We start from the raw sequence: 24,758 nt of genomic DNA, 5'->3' as shown, positions 1-24,758 counted from the left end.
AGCCAAGCATATACTAAAGAAGATTGATGAAAGACCTACAGGTCTATTAGGTCCTCCCAGTAACTCACCCCAGAGCCTGGCTGAAGATAACTGTTGGGATGCATTAAATGGCTTTGGGCTGAAACTCACTCCTTAAATCCCTTCAGCACCATTTGGGGAGGGGGAGGAAGAAGGGAACTGGAGATGTGTTCCCATTTAATAGACCAGGATTAGATCCAAGGAAGAAGGTAAGCAAGGAATGTAAGCAAGCCCCATGTACACAAACTGCTCAAACCCCTGCAATTTGTCAGATCATTACCAGTAGCGCATGAGAGCTAAAGCTCCTGGTCTGCAAAGGGAACAGATCTAAGATTAAGCTTGGCTACATGGTGCCTCAGGCTGTGGAGGGTTGGGAGCCTCAGGGAGCAGTGCAGATTTTGGCTTATCAAAAATATTCCTTCTAGGCCAGCCGTATCAAAATCTGGGCTGCTGCAGTTCCTTGCATTTTTTTCCTAACCCTCAACAACTCTATTCTCCTTGCTTTAGTCAAAATAAGCATCTCAGAGCACAGTGGTGGCAGATAGGACTAGGACCAACAGGTTGCCTTCTGAACTGTCATTCACTGTGAAGGAGAGAGATGACTGGCTGATGTGCGATAGCTCTTCTCCTCTTAGAGAAGAAAAAGGCCTTGCCAGCTTGCTAAACAAGAATCAGGGAGGTTTTGTACAACCTTTAAAGGTTCCCTATCTTGAGAACTAAATGGGTCCTGGCTGCCTTCTACACTGTTTTGCCATCTCCATCCCCCAAATCTTGCTACCATGGGTAAAGATTACTTTTACTGCTGTAATTACTGTCTGCATGCAGGTGTTTTTTTTCCTCTGTAAACACTTCCTTCCCTGCAAACCTGAAGTGGCCCTTTTGCTCTCCAGTGGGACAGCAAGTAAATTCCGTAATTAAGGGAAGGAGGCAGGACAAAGGGAAAGGCTCTGGTGGGAGCCTTGGAGGAACAGAGGGTGATGCATTGTGATGCTGTTTTGCTAAACACTCTGCCACTTCCTCTTGTTCAATTCCCCAACTTGACTCTGCTTCCCGACATCTGCATGGCCCAGGCAAGACAACCACATTCCAAAGATAAAGAGGAGAAAGGGATTCCTTGCACTCACCTCTCACCATCCCATCCCAGTAGCTGAGCTAATGCAAACTTCCAACACCCCTCCCTTCCTCATCATTATCTCACATGGTCTATAGCTAGATAGCCCCCGAATTATGCTATAGGGCTCCCTCTCTTAAAAAAACCCCTCCCCTATAAATGTTGGGCTATTTAGTTGTATACCTATACCCTTCAGGAGAAGTTATACCTCTGCATGAGTATTTTCTTCCATGCATGTCTCTTTTCAAGCCCTTTAACTCTGAGGAAGTTCAGTGCCTCTTGCTGTCTCTGCAAGAGTGGGCTACCCCCAAGGCAGACAAATCACTGCCAGCCAAAGCAGAGGTGCTGGGGAAAGGCACAAGCAGCTGCCTCTGTCCTTTCTTTCCTCCTCCTTCCCTCTTTGGGGAACACAGAGGAAAATAGCCATTGTGCCTCGCATCAAGGCAGATGGCAGCACTAAAACTAAGAGCATTAATTACTACTATTATTTTTAGCAGAAACATATTGTAAGCAGCATGATTCAGAGCTGTCCAAGCCCCTGCAAGAGGCTGAGCACTCAGAGCAGAGCAGGAGGCAGCTGGCAAAAGCAGGGAGAAGGGAGTGGCTGCTCCTCTGAAACTTTGGGACACCATCATTTATTTACACTGCACCCTCAAACAATTTCCAGGAACAGATGTGCATTGGATCTGAATTCAAAATGGGAAAGCTCTCGTATTCCCACTGTTAGAAATCAAAGCTTGGGTGGGATCATGCTGTTGCTTTCACTGGCATATTTCCGTGGGCATCAGCAATGTTCCTTTAGATGTACAGCTTTGGTGCTCTAAGTGGGAGACAAATCAGTCCGTGTATTTTAATCTCTAACATTTTATTGGCTTCATAAAACACGGTATGAGGTGCTGTATGAACAAGAAAAGAGCAACAGCCTTGGCTTAAAGAATTTACAACCAGAAAGATAAGACAATGGTTGCAAGGAAAGGGAATACTCATTTTATAGCTTGAGAGCTGAGGTAGGCTGGGGATGGTTCAAAGACACTTGTGCAGCTCCTAATCACAGGAAACACGGAAATCGTATGCAACTGGTGCTTCTAATATATGCATGCTACTGGAAAGGTCATAAAGAGTCAACAGTAGAGCTGGTAACTGCAAGTAAACCACTACAGCAGTGACTTGAGCACAAGGTCAACCTTACTGCTAAAGCCCATGGTCCAGCAAAATATCTAAGGTAAGATCTAAACATGGGCTTAAAGCAAACGCTTGTTCAACTGTCTTTCTAAGAAGAGATTAATTTAAAACTATTGTCAAAGTTAAGTATGTTCTTCAAGGGTCTGTTAAATTGAGACACAGACTTGTTGTTGGAGTCAAATAGAGGAGTGAAAGAAAATACTTGTCAAATACATTATTCTGAGAATTCTGTGTTCACTCATTAAATCATTTATTAATGACTCCTGGAGAAAAAAAGAAAAAAATCACCAGATAAGTTATTTAACAAAACCCCACAAATTCAGCATGTAACACATTCATCAGAATCTATTCAAGCAGCTTCAATGCTTGGACAAAACTCTGTTTTTTCATCTAATTTCCCAGGCAGGAAGACTGCCAAAAAGTGCAAATGATGCTGTAAGAATGAAGAGAGGCTTTTCAGTGGCCAAATACCTAAATGATGTTTACACGGACACTTAGCATCTCACTCCCTAAAAGACAGATTCCTATGTGTCATTTGGACACAGGATTTATTTTTTTTAATGCTTATTTTGGAGTAGGGGGGAGACAGGGTATATTTGTCCATGGGACCGAACATATCACACTGGATTCATTAAAGAGGGATGGATTGGAGGCAGCAGTTCCTCTGTGCTGAGCTATTGAAAGTGAAATGGGATAATTGCCACAGTTACAACTAGACTGATCAAGCTGAGAGAAACAAGTTTCAAATTGTACCAATCAGCCCTAATCCGAAGGAGTTATTAACAGAGCTCTACCCTGGTGAGTCCGCATCTGCTAACTTGAGATAATGATTTATATCACCCTTTATGAAAGTTCCAATTTATCCTAATTCAATAAGCGAAAGCCAGCAAGCTCGGAGGGAGTCGCAGACAAGGATTCAGTGTGAGCCCCTCAGCCGCTCTCCTCCTCCCAGCCAGGGCAAGCAGCTGCTGCATGGTGCCATGCACTGGAGGAAGCCACGGGGACAAAAGGAGCAAGAAATACAGAGTTTGGATAAGGGTTTTTAATATCTTCAGGCGACATAGAATTACAAGGTGCATAGGTAGATCGGTGTGATGATTTAGCCTTCAAAACTCTGGAATAGGACCAGCAGTGAGGATGTGGTACAGAAGGGCAGATGATGCCTCCACTGGGACAAAAGAAGCAATTCTGAATGCCTGGACAAGGGAAGTTTTGTTAGGTCCTCAATACAGGACACAAAAGCATACTGCTTCAAAGGCTGCGGGCTCACCTTACACGAACATGCACATTTTTGTGGACACAAGGCTGTTTTGACCATTGTGGGAGATCTACCTGGGATGTGGCCTTTGGAGCCTGAAATGGCATCAGGGACAAAAGCTAGGCACTTATTAGAAGTTATTCCCTTGAAATAGTACATGGGATTTTCTGGGTTTTCAGAGGATGGTGACACCTTAACCCTAGCTATCACATATTATACTTCAATGATCCCTGGCTCTTTGGTGAAATGCTTATTACAACCCAACTCAGAGCTGCCATGAGGCTGCTCTAACTCGCACAAGTCAAATGTCACCACTGACTCCCACATGCCCCTTACAGACTGCACACAAAAGCACAATAACTGATTCCCTCAGGATTTAAAAGGTGTATAATAGTAGAACACAACCATTTTCATTCTCTATTGGGTCCTGCACTAACCAAAGCATCAAGATTTCTGCATATTGTTCTTCTCCTGAAGGGAAGCTTTATGTTATTTGCTGTGTTTGCACAGTTCTAGTATCTGCAATGTTTGCCTGGCTTTCTTTTATTCAAACACATTTGTTCCAGTTGTGTTTCTGACCTATTTTACTGTTATTCTGTGAACACTTACTGACTGATAGTTTTTGCCTTTGTTTCAAGAATATTCCAAAAAAGTACAAATACCAAAAGCACTTCAACGACTACTTGTGCAAAGGTTCACAGGCAAAAGGGCTTTTCCCCTTTCTTTCTTTTTAAGGATACCTTAATATGTGATTGACTTTCTTCTAATTGTAAAATTTTTAGCCATTCGCTCAGAGCAGAAACAATACCTGACAACTGACATGGCCAGTGATACTCTGTCAACAGAGTGACTGTTGCATAGCTGGATATACAGAGAAATGTTTGCAAACAGGCTGGAAAATGAGATTTACTTGCTGACCTTGAAGTTATTCAGACTTATGCTCCTAAAGTGTTCAGTGAATAATGTTTTGATGAGAGACATTGCTGATACCCATTTATAGGCCAATCCCAAGGAGTTCCTGTCCCCTTCCCTTCCACAAAATACAAAATGTCATAATTTCATACATAAGCTCCAGACCTTCTAGGTTTTACTGCTTTACACTACTTTGATGGCTACAGCATCTGCCTTGCAGAAGGCAGGTTAGTTCATTAGCTGCTGAACAGGGAACATGTTGCCTTTCTGGAACAATGCAAGTTTGCAGTACTAGCACATGTCTTCTTAGCAGCCTGTTGAAATATTGACAGAAGACTATTCCCCATCGAAGTCAAAATCATCAGTTTTTCTTTTTTTGCTGAGGACTTTAAACAGTATTTGAGTGAGTCCTCAACTGCCATTGATGCTTAGCCTATTTCTGTCAGGCTGTTTGGGAGCATGATAAGCTGCCCCAGTGCTGGCACCTCTTAAATTCGTATGTAGAGTCAGATCTGAATTCTATCTGAACCTGGTTTTCTGCCAATTTCCACATTGTGTAGCCTGTAAAATAGGGTGGCAAAGCTTCAACAAAGGAAAAAAAAAAAGAAAGCAGCAATGGAGAGGAAAAGGAGTCACTGTCAAATGTTAATGACATGTTCCTTGCAATGTGAATGAGCCAAAGATTGGGTTGGGGCAAGGGAGAGGAGGGAGGCGTGCACAGCTCTGAGTATAGCTGAATTTTTAGAGGCACAGGTGGAAAGAAAAAAAGTGAAAAAATCTCATGTTCCAGCTGAAAGAATAAAGGAAAGTTATTTGTTCCAAGACCAGTTTCTACTCAGGACAAAAACAGCATCCTGAAGGGTTTTTAGGCTGCTGAAACAGGGATCTAAATCCCTGGGCTATCCTGTCCAAAGTAGGACTGATGGTTCCAGTGCAGAAGTGGTTGTGATGTATAGCCAGGCCACTACGTTGGCATTTCTCATCTGCTGTACAAAGACTCAGGTCATGCAAATCAGTGAGCGTGGAGCTGGATTCTCTTCCTTTTGTCACATTGATTCATTTGTTACCTAGGGTCATTAGTTCTTCCATATGGAGATCCATTACTGCCAGTGATTTCCAAAGCCCAGTGAAATGCTTGATACAGGATCTTCATAAAGTGAAAATGATATCAAGACCTTGTGCTGCACAGCCTTATAGAGTTGAAAGTGCCTAAAACATGTTCCCCTTTCTCAGGGCACCCTGAGTTTTCTATTGATCACAATGAATTAATGCATGGACAACTGAAAAACTCCCACAATATATTAAGTATTCATCGGCTGTGCAAAGATGGATGATTTCTTACCAACTACTACAAGGAAACATATAGTTCACTTAATTGCCAAGCAATTCCTTAAAAGCACAGCTTGCATTTGCCCTGCCATAACTACTTGGCTGGTTGATAGGACTCTGAGGTCAACAACGTTATCACCACAAGTCTCATTTAATCTCCCTATGACTTGCTCCAGCCTGGAAATGTCCAGCAAGAACCCACCCAGGCAGAAATCCGTCTCCAATCCTGTGATAAACCCACTGAGCCAAATACTACCTGCACCTCTAGAGAATGCAGGCCCACAGCGACCCCGAAGCTGCTAATCATGGCTACAGCATGTCCAATTTACCTGCGTGCAGATGGTTCTTAATGACAATTAACTGGGAGAGGTATGAGGGAACGCAGAGTCCCGATGCTGTGATTTACTGAACCCCACATGAGGCCTCACTGAATCAAACCAGATGGGTCTGTGCTGCCAGTGGAAGCAGTTCTTCCTGAGCAAACACCAGACCGGCTCTGCAGGGCTGATGGAGGTGGCCAAGCTGGTGGCCTGGTGGCAGCAGGCTCCACGCAGGCTGTCCCCTCCATGCCCTGGTGCCTGCTTCCCCTGCACCACGCGAGGCTGTACGTGCTCCCTTCCAGCTCGGCGTGTGCCAGATGTCACAAGTGTTAGACATTCAATCTATAACAATAAGGCAGATGTAAAAACAGTAACTATTAAATATTTATCAAGATTATCTGTTTGACCTTTATTTTTACAACTATTTGCACGCTAGCAAGGAGCTGTGGAGGCTGGCTGCAAAGAGGGGGCTGCGAAAGCAGCTGTGCTTGGCATCACATCCCAGCTCTCGCTTCCTACCTTCCCATCTTCCTCCCTTCCTCCTCTTCCCTCTGGGCATGATAGGAATAAGCCCACAGGTCTGATAAAAGCCTGAAATGGCCACTGTGGTTGGCATGGAGCAGATGGCAGCAGTAAAGCTAAGGGAGATTTCGTTATTACTATCCGATTTAGCCTAAGCACATCAGAAGCCATCCAACAGGCACCACTTCCCAAGCTCACTGCATCTTAAGGAGGCAGCACAAGAGCTGAGCAGGATTCAGGAAAGACACACTCCTCTCCCTGGTGTGTATTCCCCTTCTTTTGTCCTTTTTTCCCCACTGTAGTAAGCTTCTCCTGTGTAGGTACCATTCTTCTCTCATCCTCACCTCGCAAAACCTTCCCAAGATGGGGGTGGACTTGTGTGTCTCCAGCTTCAAGATGAAAATAGAAGGGGGGGGGAGGGCAGGGAAGAGATTTCAATTGACCCTCGGTTTCTGTTTGACCGTCACAGCTAATTGAATTGCCTTCAGTCAGTGCCAGATTTTGATGGCTGCCTTAAGAATAGGGCTGGCAGAGTAACAGAGGATGACAGCTGCTTTCTGCAGCTGGTTCCAAACCAAGGAGCAGGTCAACGAGCATGGATGAACTGGGGCCTGAAAGCAAGGAAGTACATGCGCACTTGCCTCCACAACATGGGCTGAGCGATGGGAGAAATTGCCATTTCTCTCTCTCTTTTTTTCCAGTTCAGCATAAAATATCCGGACAAATGTCACTGCGTTATGGTAGGTGTTGACTTTTTGAGTACTTTTTTTTTTTCTCTTTCCTTCCTATTATTTTCCTAAGCCCATTTTTCTGCCCAATGGCTGGGATGGAATCAGTAATTGAAAAGCTGCACTGCTGAAATCAATTGAAAAAGTCATTAAGCAGCTGTGGTGTAAAAAAGCCTCCCCTGCACTGAACTCTGGAGCTGGCCCCATTCATTCACTTCTCCTCCCCAGCTTGCTCCGGCTGCCCAGTTGGGACACCATATCCTGAAGATCCATTGGCTGCAGCCAGGCATGGAGGAACCAGTCACCTGTTAAATTTAGATTTCTTGAATCTGCCAACAGCCTGACACATTGATAAACAGCCACGATTTTTAGCAAAGGTTGGGAACGCTCACTCACTTGCTGTTAATTGCTTTGTGGTACTGAACCATAAAGCCTGCAGTGACTCAAGCCCGAGCAACCTCCCAGCGATGCAGGCGGTGGTGACTAGCTGTAGTGAGATCAAGGTCCCTCCATCACTCTTCAGACTGCAAGCCAGTTGATCACTCTCAGAACAAAACCTCCCAGATTTACAACCAGCCCAGCTGCTGTGTCAATAGGAACTAGAAGCTGTGGCCACCAGGCTGTCACCGACAGAGATGGACCTCCCAGCCAGCAGCCACCAACCCCTGCCGTGATTCATTGCAGCAAGGGGCAAAGGTGCCCCAAGTACAGGGCACGCTCGTGGTGCTGCATGATTAAAGAGGAAAGGAGAGCATTGCAGATGTGCTCTGTGCACTGAGCAAGGTCAGATGCTTCTAGAACTCCTTGCGCAGGCATCTCAAAACAATCGTGTCTGTATGAGCCTAGGGATGGAGCAAAGAAAATAAAGTAGCATGGGTGGTTGGATTTCTTAAAAGGAAAAAAAGTCTTGCCCTTGCCAAGATCTGAACTCTGGCCCTGAATACTGAGAAATCAGACTTTGATTTTGTTGTTTTTTTTTTTTTAAATCTGACTGCAGATATTTTGATAGGTTATGTGAAGACTATAAAACACCTTATGATAGGCCTTTCTACTCTAAGCTGATGCTTAAATACTTTCTAGAAAACAAAGGCATAAAATACAGCTAACTGATATCTAAAGAAGGAGAATGACCTAACTTGTCAGTGAAAGTTATCAGTGTTTTTTTCACCAATGGGTATTTTCTTCTAGCTTTCATTAAAAAAAAGGGAACAAAAGCAAATCCACTCTTAAAGGAGCCAGATTGCTTTTTTGGCTTTTTTCTTTCTTCTTTTTTTTAAAATGGGACGTACCACAGATTATTTCTGATGTAGTCAGACTAATCCTTGAATGGAAGAAATTAGCATGACAATCAGTGACTTCTCTATAAATAGAGCCATTATCAAGAGAAAAATAAGGTCAAAATGTATTTACTACTAATTCAAAATCTTAGTGAGCCACTGAACAAGTGATTTGCTATAACATGGAAATGTCCTGGGGGTATGAGTTGAGAAGCAGAGCTATACATGCCACTGCCTGCAATTTTATAAAGTGGAAGTATTTGAAAATGCTGTCTTTCAAGGCTGTGGGCATAAGGCCAGCAATTTTTCTTGCATGTAAATGATATATCTCTTTAAACTTTACAACTCAAAGGTACCCTTCTCATCAGCGGATAATTAATTAATGAGAAGATAGAGACTGGGCAACAATAGAAGATACTAATATAAACTGAAGAATCTCTTATTCTTATACTCCTACTTAAGCACTCATTATTTTTACTGTTACAAGATATGTAACAGGCTGGATGATGGACTTTGGTCTCTTCTGATGACAGCACTAATATAACTCTCACTAACATATGTCCACCTGATCCAATGGTGTAAAAGGACAAACGAAAAGAACCACATTTCACTCATACTCCTCATGAACTATTACTATTTTTAATGATTCAAAGACTAACACACTACAGTTATTCATTCTATCGGGTTTTGCAAGTAATGGAGTTGATCCGAATACAGAGCAGATTTCTTTCATGACAGGCACTTATAAGGTTTAAGTTGCACCTGGGTTTATGTCCATGCATACAGATGTTAAAAGTTAAGGAGATGAGCAAGAAGAATCTAGAGTCAGACAAAAAACTTGTTATGCTTCCACCTGAGAAGGAACAGTGGTCCTTTACAGGACACTGACTTTTTGGAGATGCCCTGAAAGTTTCTACAAAGTTTCAGCAGTGGATGGTGTGTGGGAAAGATTTAAGATGTTGATGGTGGGGTTAGAATGTCCCTTCTGCTGAATAAAAAGATGAATTGTCCTTTTCATACCCGTTGTTAACAGTGGGCTCCTCGTGGTAGGAGACATCCATCCCAAGTATCTCATGGGGCTCTGTAAAGGCACTCCTTTGTCCATACCGTGTGCATGCATGGCTCCTACGAGTCCCCGGGATCAGAGGGCACCTGAGTCCTCAGGGGCACTGCTGGTCTGTGCCCAGGCTCTGTTTTTGTGCTCAGGATGAGGAGTCTGCAGTTCCACCATGGTGTTGATGCAGGGGATGGCACTTAGTCTTCCCTCTGTCCTCCCTGTCACCGTGCCAGGTCAGAGACTGTGCATAGCCCCAGTAATTAAGCCAGATAAATAAAATCACATTGCTCATAATTACTGTGGACAATTTTGTGTAATTAGATGTTAAGTGTGGTAGCCACTCTCCTTTATGGCCCTAGATAAGTACCTGCACCTTGACTTAGAAGAAGCCTGGTAGGAAATATAACTGCTTTGTTGCTCTCTGTGTAATTAACTACCATTAAAGCCACTAATTAGATCGTAAGTTTTAAATAAGATGCCCTAATTATCTTTGGTACACGGTGAACTGATTTGCTGGGGCAAAGCCTTCCAAAATGAAAAAAATATCTTTTGGCAGCTCTCAGGGTTATTTTTATTGTATTATTTTTCTATATCTCAGAGTCTGCATGAGAATGTGTTACAGGTGCACCGCACACTTGCCAGCAAAGAGGTAAATTTGGTGCCCCTGTTTCCGATTGCACTGGAAGACCCGGCCTTGGGGCAGGAAGGCAAAGGAGTGAGTAGATGCTCCCAGCACACATAGCAGATGATCTACAAATAGATGCAAGTGTGTGCACTTGTAGGGGAAGTTTTTATTTCCAGAAAGGAATGCAATTTTGTTGTGATGAACATGTTCTTCATCTGTCTTCTATTTTGCTTTTGTTGGTAATACTGCACTACAGAATAAGTTTAGAAGATTTTAGTAAAGCAATTTGTTTCTTAATTCTGATTTGTTTTAGGCAGCTTTCCATGAATTGTCCAGCCAGCAAGCTTTCTGATCTCCCAGGCCCTAGGAGTAGAGAACACAGTGTGCAGAGCAAAGAGAATATAATCTAGCAAAAACCTGCATGTGAACCCTGAATATAAAAAAGTTTTGTCCAGCTGAAGAACAAATATTCCATGTGGTTTAGCATTCAAAGCTATCTGACTTTGCATTTCATGAGTTCCTGATGTTTGAGCAAAGGTGAGCCAAAGCCAAGGCAATTCGTGGGGTGAAGACCTGCACAGAGATTTCATGGTGTAAATGCAAGTGATAGAAACCCAACGAGTATTCTCACTGAGCTTTTCATCCATTCTGATTGGGAGAAAAACGTATGCTAGTCTGGCACTCCACTGTTAGCTCAAGGTTTTAGTTCAATCCTATCTTGGATTTTGAAGAATGACAACTGCAAAAAGCCAGAGAAAGCCAAAGAATGAGACTAAAAAGTCATGGAAGGGCAAAACTGAGCAGCAGGAATCAGTGAAGGCCCAGAAAGAACAACCACATCTTTCTTGTAGCCCATTTTCTGTTTCCCAGGGTCAGGTGAAGCTGGAAACTCCTCAGGGTGGGACTGAGTCAGGGCAGAGTACAACTGCTCTGAGGAAAAAAACCGCATGTGGCAGTAGAGTCTTTACTAGAAACTAAGATATAGAGACAACTCTAAATTGTTTCATTATTTTGTGCTTGTAATATCAACCCCCTGCTTGGACACCGGTGATAAGAGAAGAAATATGGTTTGATACAAGCAGTTTCTCTACAGCAGAGATACAGTATGCTGTTAAGCCTTTGTCCTAGTCACTCAGCAAGGGAGCCGAGGAGCAGGGTTCTTCCGAAATCCCTTAAGTGAGCCAGAATTTTGCAGACCTCAGACCACTGACTCCTTCCCAAGGCAACAGCCCTCTCCTACCCTCCCTCAGCGAGTCTCAAATGAGAAGTGATCCTCTGTTCTCAGAAAATCCTGGAAGTCACTTTCCCTTCCCATCACATCCACAGAGAACTAAACTCCACTATTTACAGGGCCTGTGCTACATGAGATTTCACTCCTGCATAACTTGAGGTTTCCTTGAATGAGGGAAATACTAGTTTATTTTCCCTCATCTGGTACATCATTTGATTCCTTTGCAGGTAAGACACTCTTGTCAATATATGAACCTTCAGGTTTTAAAAGATGATTGAGAAAGATGGGAGCATTTTAAGATAAATCAGTCTTTCTTTTACTTCCAGATTTGCACATAGTGGTGGACTTGCATGAATCTAGTCTGTTTATATTGAATTAAAAAGAGTATTTCAGCTTTCAGAAAGGTCTTGAGATCCAGGGCCATTTCTGAGAGGTCCAGGTATTATTTGCCATTGCTTCCCGCAGCTGCCAGATCCTTTTAGAGGTCTGAACCATGACATCTAGGTTGTAATTTAATGTTTCATTCCTGTGAACACCTTTGGCTCCCAGGAACACTTTGAAAGGTCAAAGGAAATTTTAAGCAGTCCATCACCTCTGTTGCTGCATCCAAAAATAAAAATATGAATAAAAATACTAAGTCCCTAGATAAAAGTACTTGGTCATGTCCCATCAAAGACACAGCACACTATGGTATTTACTGTGGGGGTGGGGAAGCTATAGCTCTCCTTGCTGCTTTGTTTTGCTACATACAGCTGTCTAAGGTAGTCCTGATCTTTTACCCTTAAGGCAGCTCCAATAAAAGTCAAATAAAATGAGTCTCACCCACTCCAGAGTGGAACAGTCTTCCTTACCATTCCTTGTTTTACTTAGAAATGTTCAAGTTAATGAAAAAAAGAACCCAACCCAAAATTGTTATCTGGCTATTCTGTTTTTCTTCTCTGTTGCCCTGCTCCTTTTTCTCTCCTGCTCTTTCTCCCACAAGCTTAGGCTGCAAAGAAAGGGATATTTCAGCAGGCAATCTGCTGTGTGAGTGGAGCAGCACCAGGTGCTTCTGGACCTGCTGGACTCTGGGTAAGTGGAAGGAGATGGGAGTCACGGTAACTGCTGCAGCAAGGTTGTACCTTGTAGCTTCAGCTAAAAGCACTGCGGAGGTAAGTGTGATTGCAGACTAGATAGACTTATCCGCTCTGTAATAGCACGGACATGCTCGTATGCGCTAATGTCTTTCTGATCCCCATTGAATGTAAGGGAAGGCTGCCTTCCTCTTCCCTGCCCCCAGTAACAAAGCAGAGTAGCCTTGACTCTTTGAAGAGAGCAAGCATCCGTGCCTCTCCTTTTACCTGCTGGCTGAGCACAGAACAAGCAGAAGCAAGGGAAATGCAGATGGAGTAGAAAGTTGTGCACAGAGGTGGTAAAAAAAAAAACCCCACTCTGTTGTACAATCCAAAGTCTCACAAGTTATTTGTTACACTTTTAATTACTAGATTAATCAAGAGAAAAAAATAGTCCTATGTTCTTATCCTCTGGTACTGTGGTACTGCTCAGCCACTCAACCCCAGCAGCTTAATCTCTTTCATACAGAGCCAAAATAATGCAAGTGATAATGTTGTGTTCATGAATAACCAACAGGTAGCTCTACCAAAGCACACAAAACAATGGCAGCAATTACGGCCCCTTCTTCATGACTCACAGCAGGAACTTAACTGCTGCTAAAGAAAGCTTTTGACACCCTGTCCCCAGTCTGTTCCCACACACATGCCTCCTAGAATTTAAATTTAAAATTAAATTTGAAATGTGTAATTAATTGGCTAAAAAATCCCTTCCTCTACAATAAACACCAGTCAGTTGCAGGCCCTCACTGGGTGTGCCTTTTCTATAACCACTGCAGTAGTTCTTCTTTTATTTTGGAATAGGTTGTAGGACTTTTTGAATAGATACTTTTCCAATATCCTTAATAATAATAATAATTAATAATAGGCACCACATTATTAGCACACTGTTTGGGTGGGATATTCAATGAACCTGGCTTTTACAGGGACAGAAGTCAGGAAGAAGCCTTGGAGGTAATATTAACTTTTGGGAAACTACCTAATAAAGCATTTTCTTAGAATAGGCAGAACTTCACTGGAAACCTGACTTGTAACACAGAAGTTAAGCCGCTGTCTCTCTTTTAAATAAAGCTTAATCTTTCACAAAAATGTGCCACTTTGCAAGATTCCTAGACAAAACCAACCATTTAATTTTGGTTGCAAATAAGATGAAAACCAGAACAAAAAAAGTCACATTTTTCTTGAGAAACCACATAGAAAACTGAATTTTATGCAGGTTTATCCCTGGCCCCAGGTATCACAACACCGTTCATCCATAAGCCACCTGCAGCTGCACAGCCAGGCACTCACTTGCTGTCTCCCACCTTCCCTTCCCATCCTACCTACATCAGTGCTGGTTACACCTTTTGGGGGCTAAACTAATCTCTTTCAAGTTTACTTAAAAGGCTCCCATTGAGTTCAAATAGGTATCAGATATAGCTTCATTGACTCATGCTGTCACAGAGGCAATCACTCAGCAGGAATGAAGGGAGTTGATCCTTGTACATATGGTTTATAACTCTCCACAGGACAGGGAGAGCAATTACACACAGTCCGGCCTGGTGCAAGCCTGGGCAGTGAACCCACTACAAAGTGCTTGGGTCCGATATCCTCCAACAACTTCTGTGCTATTAAAACATACACCTTCCCTACTGCCCAAGGTAGATAAGGATGTAGATTTTGGCTCCAGCATGCCCTGTTGTTAGACGGTCTGTCAGCTACAGAGCACTCCCGCTCACTGGAGCGGCCCATGTAATTATAAAGGAAGGGTAATTGAAATAAGGAGAAAAGTAACACTTGAAAAGGAAGCAAATGATTCAGAACATGCAGAGCCATCCACCCACATCAGCAGGGTCGGGAGGTCTATCAAGCTTGGAAGCAGAAATGCTTTTGTCTGGAAGGAAAGAAAAAGAAACCCTAATAGGATATATTTATAATCTTTACTGGAAGTTCTTGTTTTCTTTTTTCTTAAAGCAATTGCTCACACTTTGCAATTTTAGAAGCAAGGAATATATTTGAAAGAGGAACAATCTTAACCGGCAGTTGACAGCCAATGTTGGACAACATGCGAGAGACTAGGAAAGGAGGTCTGGTGCAGACCACCTCAAACAGGCCTGCCTCTGCCCAGCACTCCTGGTTTTTTAACTAGAAACTTAATCCTACTCTTTCTCCCTCCAACCATGTAAAGCCTGGTCAGGAAAACATCTTTCCTTCCGTCTCAAGTCTAACAAGAAAGAACTTAAAATGAAACATATTCCTTCGGGATTTGCAATCCAGGTGTTTCAGCTGCTGTACCTTGATTTCTGGCCCAGGTCTGCAGACTAAGCAAGAGCCTCAGAAGCTGTAAATTGACATTGCTCCATTGATTTCAGCACAGCTAAAACCATTTGCACTTGCAGATGATCTGGTCCACTGTTTTATATACCCATTTTTTCCCCTCAATTGCTTTATAATCACACCCATGCCAAAAATATTTTAGTCTCCTAGTCTGTCTCTGAAAGATTTGAGAGCACCAACCCTCCTCCATTTTACACGTTTGACACTAAGAACAGGGACAGAAGCTGAAGAGGTCCAGGTTACACAAATTAATCTGTGGTGATGCCAGAAAGAGGCACAGACCTTCTAGGTCCTAGTGTGGCATGTGCTTCATAAACACCAGTATATTCCCATGCTTATTCAAGAGATTGTTTAAGTATTATATTTAGATTTGCTAAACCTTCTAGTGTTGGTCTGTTATTAGCTGTAGATTTAACCCAAAGAACCAGCTATGAGTCTGATTTACTTCATTTTGACATTAGGATTGAATCCAGGTTTCCCACCCATCCCATTAGAGCACAGAGAGAGGGCTCTCAAACTTAAAGTTCAAAGGTAAAAGCTTCTGAAATAGAAAACTCCTAAGAGACAAATCCATAGCATGTGAATCATGGATTAGAAATAAGCTTCTCCATGATTTTTAACAGCTTAGTTCAGACATTTCATTCTGAACATAGGTTTCCCGGGCAACATTGGATGAATTACATCAGTGTGCATGCTTACCTGTAAATGATTGTAAATTATTATCTCTTCTCTCTTTAGGAGAGTCTGCATGTAGGACAGTTTCCTATTACATGCAAATACGAACCTGTTAGAAAATGTTTTTCTCAGATAACACTTCTAGGAAGCACTGACTTAAGGAAGTGTTAGCAGACATTTTTAGTGCTTTGTAAAGTATTTTATGTATTCCAGAAGGCTTCCAGCTTTCCAATCACACCTTTTTCATAGTCTGATAGTTTTCACTTTTAAAAAGAACTGATATTCTAGTAGCATTTTTTTTTTCTTTTCCTCACTTCAGCAATTTTAAATACATCTTGTCACAGGCCAAATATTTTTCCCATTCTACTTCTTCAATAATTTGACAGATCTGTGGGGAATTTTGCCCTCAAGTTAGATTATTTGTCCTAGGAGTGACAAAGAGACCTAGAAAACACCTTTAAACAAAGTTAATTTTTTCTTCCTGGTTCATTAAGGTTCACTATACCAAAGTTCTCAAAGCTTCATTTCTATCCACCCATCTTAGAGTGCTTTAAGACTAGCCTCACACCATATTAATGCTATCAAAAAGACTACAGTTAAGACCTAATACAAGTTTACCATTATATTTCTATATAGCATTACTTATGCCCTAGACTACAAGAATTACTAACCTAGTTTTCAAATAATAACCTGCCTAGAGTCCTACTATAGAGATTTCCACTAGAAAATGCTAATAATAGCCTATATAAACTGCTTACAGAAGAGATCAGCTATCTTTAGGAAGCATAACTATTTCCACCTTGCTCAATTGCAAGAGGCTAGCCTCACCTACCCCAAGCCGTAGCCCTGGTCCCACCATCGTGGTTTAAGCCCAGCCGGTAACAAAGCACCAGGCAGCCGCTTGCTCACTCCTCCGCCCCGGCCATGGTGGGATTGAGGAGGAAATATAAAGAAAGGCTCGTGGGTCGAGACAAGGACTAGGAGGGATAACTCACTGCTTACGGTCACAGGCAGGCTCAGCTTGGGGAAGAAACAAGATCAATTTGATTGACTACCAATCAAATCAAAACAAGGCTAATGGGAAGTAAACCCAAACCTCAGAACACCTTCCCCCCACCCCTCCCTTCTTCCCAGGCTTAATTTCACTCCCAATTTTCTCTACCTCCTCCCCCCAAGCGGCGCAGGGTGACGGGGAATGGGGGCTGGGGTGGGTTCCTCACCCCTTGTCTCTGCCGCTCCTTCCTCCTCGGGGGGAGGAGGACTCCGCACTCGGCCCCTGCCCCACCGCGGGGTCCCTCCCACGGGAGACAGTCCTTCACCAACTTCTCCGACGTGGGTCCTTTCCGCGGGCTGCAGTCCCTCACAAACTTCCCTGGCGTGGGTCCTGCCCGCAGGCTGATCTTCAGTCACACACGGCTCCAGCGAGGGCTCTCCCATGGAGTCACAGCCATCTTGGGGGCCTTCGCTCCCCTCCATGGGCTGGGGGGGACAGTCTGCCATCTCACCACGGGCTGCAGGGGCATCCCCTCCTCCCCTCCTTCCTCACTGACCTCGGTATCCACAGAGGGGTTCCTCTCACATTCCGATCCCCTTACTCACTGCAGGTTCCCCTTCCTAAACCTGTTCTCCCAGAGGCACTACCACCATCACTGATGGGCTCAGCCTGGGCCAGAGGCAGGCCCAGCTTAGAGCTGGGGAAACTTCTAGCAGCCCCTCCCCTACTACCAAAAAACCCCACCACACAAACCCGCAACATCTACAAAAGAGAGCACCTGCTCCTGGTTTGTGCTTTTATTGGGAGCAGCCTTTCCCAGCAGGCACCCCTTCTGCTCAGCAGCCCCTTAAATTCAGGTGGGCTGGGCAGCACCCTCACATCTGGGGGGTAGCTGGGTGCTTTTACCTGGGGGTTTTTTGGTTTAGTGTTTGTTAACTTTTATTATTTTGGAGGTTCTGTTTTCTGCAAGTGATAACTTTTAAGATCTTGAAGTTCTTTCTGTACCTTTTAATGAGAGTTAGGCTTCCTATTATTAAGTTCATTTCTTTTATACTAAATAATTTTTTAATCATATTTTACGCTGGAGCTAGAAAGTGTTTTATGTAGGCTTTACTTTTTCAAGGTCATAAAAATCTAGGATTCTATGGAAGAAGATACTAGGGAGCAGGCAGTTGGGAAAAACAGTTCATGTTTGTTCTTATTTTCCTCAACTTTAGGTGGAGAGTCTAGAGGATATATTAAGATGAGCAGGGAGGTTTGTTAGTGCCTTAATAGGCAACTCCTGTTAAGAGTTATGCTAGACTAGAGACTTTACTAGTCTTTGTTCTGAGTCTGTCACTAGTAGAGTCTGCTGCTTTCCCTAGGATTTGGGGTGCTTTTAGCATCTGTTATGCGGGTTTTGAGTGATTAAGTTGTAGACTGCAAGCACTTCCCAAAGAGCGGCTCCTCCTCCTTGGGAGGCATCTATCAGTCTGCTTCCAGATAAGAATGTGGGTAGGTGCATGACTTTAGAGATGTGTTTCAGTACTGTGGTTTATTTATTTTCTGTGGCTCTTCACAAAAGGTCAAGATTGTTTTGAGATGGATGGCTCACAATGTCCCTGCCCCGAAGAGCTGACGTTTAAGAAAACTCACTCAAAACTGTAATGAAGAGAGGAGGCGGCTGTGGCACAATCTAACCAAATTATATTGATAATATGTAGTAATTATATAGCACTTCACATGATCAGAGCACTTTACAAACATTAACTAATTTACAGCATTTACTGAAAACAGATGTGCTTTTTCTGGGAAAAAAGAGGGAAACACTGACTGCGCTGGCAGTAAAGAGTGGTGGTCAGGTTGTAGTCTCCACCTTGTGAAGAAGCTGGATGATGCCGTGGGGCTCCACGGAGGGACCTCCCAGAGGTCTTGCAACTGCTTGCACCTCTAGCTAAACCATGCCAAAAGGGAGAAGTACCTTCCTCTTTTATGGTAGCTTCTGAATATGAAAGGTAATCTTATTCTGTCAGATGATCTTATAATGTCCAAGAAGAACATGGACTGCAGGTGAAGACAAGTAAACTGCTCTGCTGTTGTGATTGTCAACCTCTGATAACACTTGGAGCAAGACAGCTGATGGTAGCAGCAACCTGACTCCTGTGGAGCGACAAAAAAGGTATGATGGCCTCGGTAAACCTAAGGTTGTATTCTGACTTTTGAGCCTTGCTTTTTCTTCCTTCTTGGCTTTCTGTTTAACATCCTCTGCATATCTGTCTAGCCTTATGTGCTTTAACACCACCAGTTGATCTCACATGGTACCTTGTATTAAGCACCACTAAGCAGTATGCAGCAATAAATTGTATTATGCTAGATATCCTTTAGAGGCACAATAAGGATGCTACTTTGAGCCTTCACCTGTAGTCTGTTTGGTCACCAAAACAAGTAGCTTCTATGGTGAATCATGTACAGCTTCTTAGAAAGTACTAGAAGAAAAATGCCTACAAGACAGGTGTGAGAGCACAAATACCTGAAGTTCCTGTGATAATTTTCTTTTCCCCTTCCTGTGATCAGCCACTGTTTTCTTTGCCCCTTACTTTCTTTGCAGGGTAATTAAAAAAAAGATGTTTACTTGGCTAAGTATTTTGCTATCAATACCACACATATTAACCTTATAAATTAGCCTTTTATGTGGTACTGTATCAAAAGGCTCTTGAAGTCCCATTGAATTATGCTTTACTACTTCACCCTGTTCCTTGTCATTGTCACCTCCTCAAAGAAATTAATCAAGTTTGTTAGGCATGACCTCCCTTTAGTAAATCCAGGATGACTCTCTAAACAATCAGTACTTGCCAAGTGTGCTCTGATATTGTCCCTGAGCAGCAAATGTAGACTTCTGCACAAATATAGAAATTATAAAGCTGTGCTCAAGTGGTGGAGGGAGGGGCAAACCTTATGTGACTGCAAAGCAGGATCTGGCTGAGGATGAGGGGCATATTGAGGTAGGAGGGGAATCCTTGTAACACCATAGGTATAGACTAAAGAGCATAAAAGATGGTTAAAAAAGAAAAAAGCTGGGGGATGCTTCAGCAGTGTTGCAGCCTGGTATTGATTGGAAAGAGCAGAGAAGAAAACGGGAGGTTTGATGCTCCAGGACTGGGCTTTGCCACAGAGCACTGGAAGGAGGTGGCAGAGCCAGAGGATTTTTGAAACGCTGCAGTAAAAACACCGAAACCTTGAGCAGAGATGTGGGAGACCAGGGAGGCTGTTGAGCTGCTGCATGCAGCACAGGGCTGGGCAGCAGAGCAGTGCAGGCTGTAATGTTCAAGCCTGAGGGCTGCAGTGTAGGAGAGAGCAGGGAAAAGGGCTGGGAAAGGGGGGTTCTGGTAATGCTGCAGTGCAGAGGAGTTGTGCAGCGACGGGGGAGGGAATGCAGGGAGCTTTGTGTAATGATGCAGTGCAGAGCAAGGAAGAGGGAAAGCTGTGCTGAAGATCCTAGAGCTCAGGTAGGATTCAGGGAAAGAGCAAGGACTGTCTGGATGCTGTAATGCAGTAGCGCAAGAGCTCTGGGTGTTCACTTGCCTCTACTGTTCAGAGCAGGAAGGAGGCAATGTTTTTTAGGGCAGGCTCAAAAATGGTTCATTTCATAAACTAGTTTTTATTTTTCAATCTTTTAATGATTGCTTTTTTCATGACTTTTTCCTCCCTGAGAGGGTGAAGCTTGGTTTGACAGATGATTCTTGTGTCATCATATGACTCCAGGAGCTGGGGCTTTAGGAAAAAGATGAATGATGGGATCTGCAGATCTGAGCTTAGGAAGCAGAGTCACAGTGACAGCAGGAGCAGATCTATGCTCATTCGATACTTGACTGATTGCTTTCTTTTAATCTCAGTTTTCACTTGCATTGCATGTTTTGCCCCAGGAACTCTTCTTTTTTGCTTAAAATTGTTTTCATCCAGTCTTGCATAGGATTCTTCTGTCTTAGTGTGGTGATAAAATGGATTTACTGGACAAGGAAATGTCCACAGTTTTGCTACAGAAACACGAGGCCCTTATCAAGCAGATTCTTTTTCCAATTAAATATGTATTTGTTTTGCTTGTTATATGTGTCTGTTGGTGCCAGTAATGCTTGTGAGGAGCTCGAGCAGAACTTGCAGTAAACCTACTTGAAGTTAGGTGAATGTAATTCTTTTTCACTTGGTTTCTGTTTCCTTTCAAGTCTCTACAGGGTTTTTCTGCATTAAAGACTAATGGGTTACAAATTCCAGTTTAGGAGAGGAAGGCTGTACTTGAGGGACAGGAACAGATGAAGCACAGAAGAGTGCTGCTTCCTCCTATAGCACTTGTCACAAATCAAGAAATTCACTGAAAAAAATGCTGAGGCTTGGAAGATAATTTTCATTTTAATCTTAGAAAAGAAATGAGAAGTGCATTTAAAAATATCACATGAGATATCAGTGTGAGGATATCTAGTTGGGTGGTGGGTAGGAGCTCCACTGAGGATGCAGAAAGACAAGAACTGCTGATGGAGCTGGGACTGTGGGCATCACTTCTAGAGTGGCAGGTGAGTACGTAACACTGAAAGGAGTCATCTTTTCCACATGTCCCAATAGATGTCAACCCATCCCAGAAATCCCAGCCTGCACCTGAAATAGTCCACAAAATTTTCAGTGGAAGTGCCTAGCCTTCCTCAGTATGTTTCTGGAGATGAAAGGGAATTTTCCCCAATTAATTCTGATGTTTTTACGTTCTAGTTTACCGTGTGCTTGTGGCTGAGATACTTTCATCAGGAATCAACACAGACGTAACTCTACTCAAGTAACATCCTCATAAGCAAACCTACATGTTGCCTGGGAGCAGGTCTACATAACCAGCTGGGAAAGGTGCTGTTATTTGCTATCATCTCCTTGATATTACTGCTAGAACTGTTATTACTCCCCAGTACCATGTCCTAGATTGTCAAAGAGGGACCACTTCTCCAGAGCTCTAAGGCTGTTCTTCAAGGAATTATATAGGACTCTTTCAACAGGTTGCAGTGTGAATCACTGTCATCTTACTCAGACCCTCCTGAAAGGGGAGCAAAATGCAAGAGGAAATGCTTAGCTGATTATCCGGTTGGATCTGGAAAAAAGCAGGGAGGTTGATCTCTCAGTTGATTATTCATGGGTTTAAACATTACCTAGGTCTTTCCTCTATTCAGCTGCCTGCCTTATTCTTTCCTCACCAGGATTAACAGATAAGAAGATGGAGTGCTCAGTGAAAAGTGAGAGGTTTTCTTAGTAGATCTGTTCATCTATCAAAGTCCAGACTGCAGCCTTTTTTAAATTGACTCTGCTACTTTTCTTCTTTCATAAATTACTTTAAAAAATAGAGACAAAAGGCTGCCAACTGTGTTAGTTCCTGGAAAAATCCTTCTGTTTAATATACAACTCTTGAGAGACATTTAAAAGTGAGATGCAGCCATGTGTGAATGCCTGCATATATACTGAAGTGCCACATCACACTGAAGAATCTCAACATCTCACATCATGACTTTGCTGCAGTTTCCATTTTTCCCAAAAGAAGCCTGTTTCAGGTTTGGGGAGGTATCTGTGGTCAGCCCTTCAGAGACAAGGCTCTTCACTCACCCACACTGACTGCATCATCTAGGGTGATATTGGTACCCAAACCAACTGTCTCTTCCCAGTTGTTTCAGCTGGGTTGGGCACAGGAGATTTGCAAGCACGTTACCATGTCTGCAGCCCTTTCTTCATATCTGTGGTTTCTGAACTTCACTATAAAGACCAAGATTCTTGAATTCCTTTTTGTATTTTATCTATTGCCATTTCCTGGGTCTTGGGAACTCTGCAGAAGAGTCGCTCATTCTCCTGTTTCTAGCCACATGCATGCCTCTGCAAAGTCCTGTTGCAATGGACAGTTGCATGAAACATGCCTGTGGTTATGGCACTTGAGGTATCAGATCATTTATAAAGCACGATGGCAGGGAATTTAGCTAGTAGTTCATATGGCATACCTAGAGGCAGCTGTTGGTCAGAGCATGGGAAGTCTGGAGGTTCATTGATTTAAAAAAAATTATACCTCCTGCATGTTTATGTGAACCACTCTGACCTCCAAAATATGACTCAAACTTGTAATACTATTTCACAGGAGTGTGTTTTCCTGATATTTCCTCTCTGCCTTTTTCCCTATTAAGTCACTGCTGCTGTCAAAGCATCCACAGGGAGATCAGGGTACTGAATAGCTCATCTCTTTTCTGAAACAAGTGGTGATTCACATCATCTTTGAGATGCGAATCTTCTTTTTGGGGGGAATTTGAAGTTTTAACTTCAAGTTGCTATTTCTGTTTTGCCTTTCTCTGCCAGAGAAGTTCTTTCATACCTGGTATTTTCCTATTATGAATCTTCATTCAGTGTCATGGCATCACCTCTTAATCTTCCAGCTTAACATATTAAGTGCCTTTAGCTGCTCTGAAAATAGTCCTTTAAGTGAGCACTATGACCCCTCTGTGCCTTTTCCATTTGCTGCTGGGCATTAACACGATGCCAGCATCTGCGGTGGCAAAGCATCAGGCATCTGTGATACAAGTTTGAGAACCTCCAATGGGGGCAGGGGTGAACAGAAACAAAAGGCCAAGCAAAAGCATTTTAAATTCTTGATTTCTAATAACACACGGAGTATAGGAAACTGCTAACTAGAGGGAAGCAGAAACAAGCAGTCTTGGTGCAAGCAAACACTTAAAATTTCTGTGGTATCTGGCAGGACTGGTCCTAGGATACCGGTCTGATTGACTCTTACTGTGCTGTGTGTGAGAGCAGTGCCCTCAGTTGAGATACTGATATACATTAACTTGCAAATTTTTGAAAAATTGAGGGATGGGAGCAGAGCCTGAACCAAGATATACCATCTGGAACAGCAGGTTATGTCCTCATGGGTACTAGTTTTGCCCCAGGACTTCAGCCCCTTTTCCCACGCAGCAGTGAAAGGACCTTGCCAAGTTTGCTTTTGTTGTGTCACCCATGGGAGTCACAGTCCTGCTCAGCTGTCCCATTGCAGCTGTGGAAAGGAAGCGGTGTTTGGACTCAGGCTTGGCTTTATTCTGATTTGGAAGTGCAAAGCAAAAGGAATAAAATAGGCAAAAGGATATCAAATATAAAAGGTGGCCAAATGAGTGGAAAGCAGTCAATAAAAAGCAACAGATGGGAGGAGAAAATTTAAGACAGAATCTTTGCCTTTAGGGTAATAACTTGAGAGATTTGAGTGTTTGTTCCCTCAACTTTGCTCTCATTAAAAACCACTGTTGGAGAGAATAAAATACAGATTCAATGTGCAGTAGACATACAAGAAAAGATTGGCATTCAAACTGACTGAAGAGTTGGCAACTGTTTGACACCTAACTCTTGCAGACTACTTGTGAACACTTCATAAACAGGCTGAGATTTTCCTCTTCACAAAATAGTTTTATCCTTCAAAGCTGGTCCATGCACTTGGAGTCAGGTCTCTTCAGCCACGGCTGCCCAGGCTCCTTGCTGCCAAGCTTCCCTCTGTGATCACTTTGCAAGATTGGTCCCCTCAATCACACGGTGCCATTTCACCCCTCTCCCTCCCGCCACTGAGGAGTGACGTCTGCCTGGGATGAATTTTGTCACAAATCTTGATTGTATTTTATGCTCCAGTGCATTCTGTTTACAAGGGCAAAACCCTCTTCTCTTGGCATTTTACAACAGGCAACCTTCCCTTACACAAGTGGTGTTTCCAACAGGAATAAACAGATGCAAAGCCAAAGTTGTTTTCTATGCAAGAGTCCCTGGAATGCAAGTAAATTATTTTTTTTCCCTCACTATTTGATCAGCCCAGGGTGACAGACTAGCAGAACTGTGAAAATGTTTGTCAGACAGTTTTGCAGAATATTTTCTTTCACTAAGCATTGAAAAAATTGTAAAGGTGAGCATCAGAGTGGGGAATTCATCTGTGTTACCAATGAGGAAGATTCATACTTCTTTTTAGTTGTCATGAAGTTTGCAAAGTTGCTTATGTCGGCTTTGGTTTCATTGTCAGACGACTTAGTTCCAGTTGAGCTCTTCCATTTAAGCTGTTAAACAAATGAAAAGCAAAAT

The sequence above is a fragment of the Haliaeetus leucocephalus genome, unplaced genomic scaffold (genome assembly GCF_000737465.1).
Source record: "Haliaeetus leucocephalus isolate CR32 unplaced genomic scaffold, Haliaeetus_leucocephalus-4.0 Scaffold306, whole genome shotgun sequence".
NCBI classification, from domain to species: domain Eukaryota; kingdom Metazoa; phylum Chordata; class Aves; order Accipitriformes; family Accipitridae; genus Haliaeetus; species Haliaeetus leucocephalus.
This window is presented reverse-complemented; position numbering follows the sequence as displayed.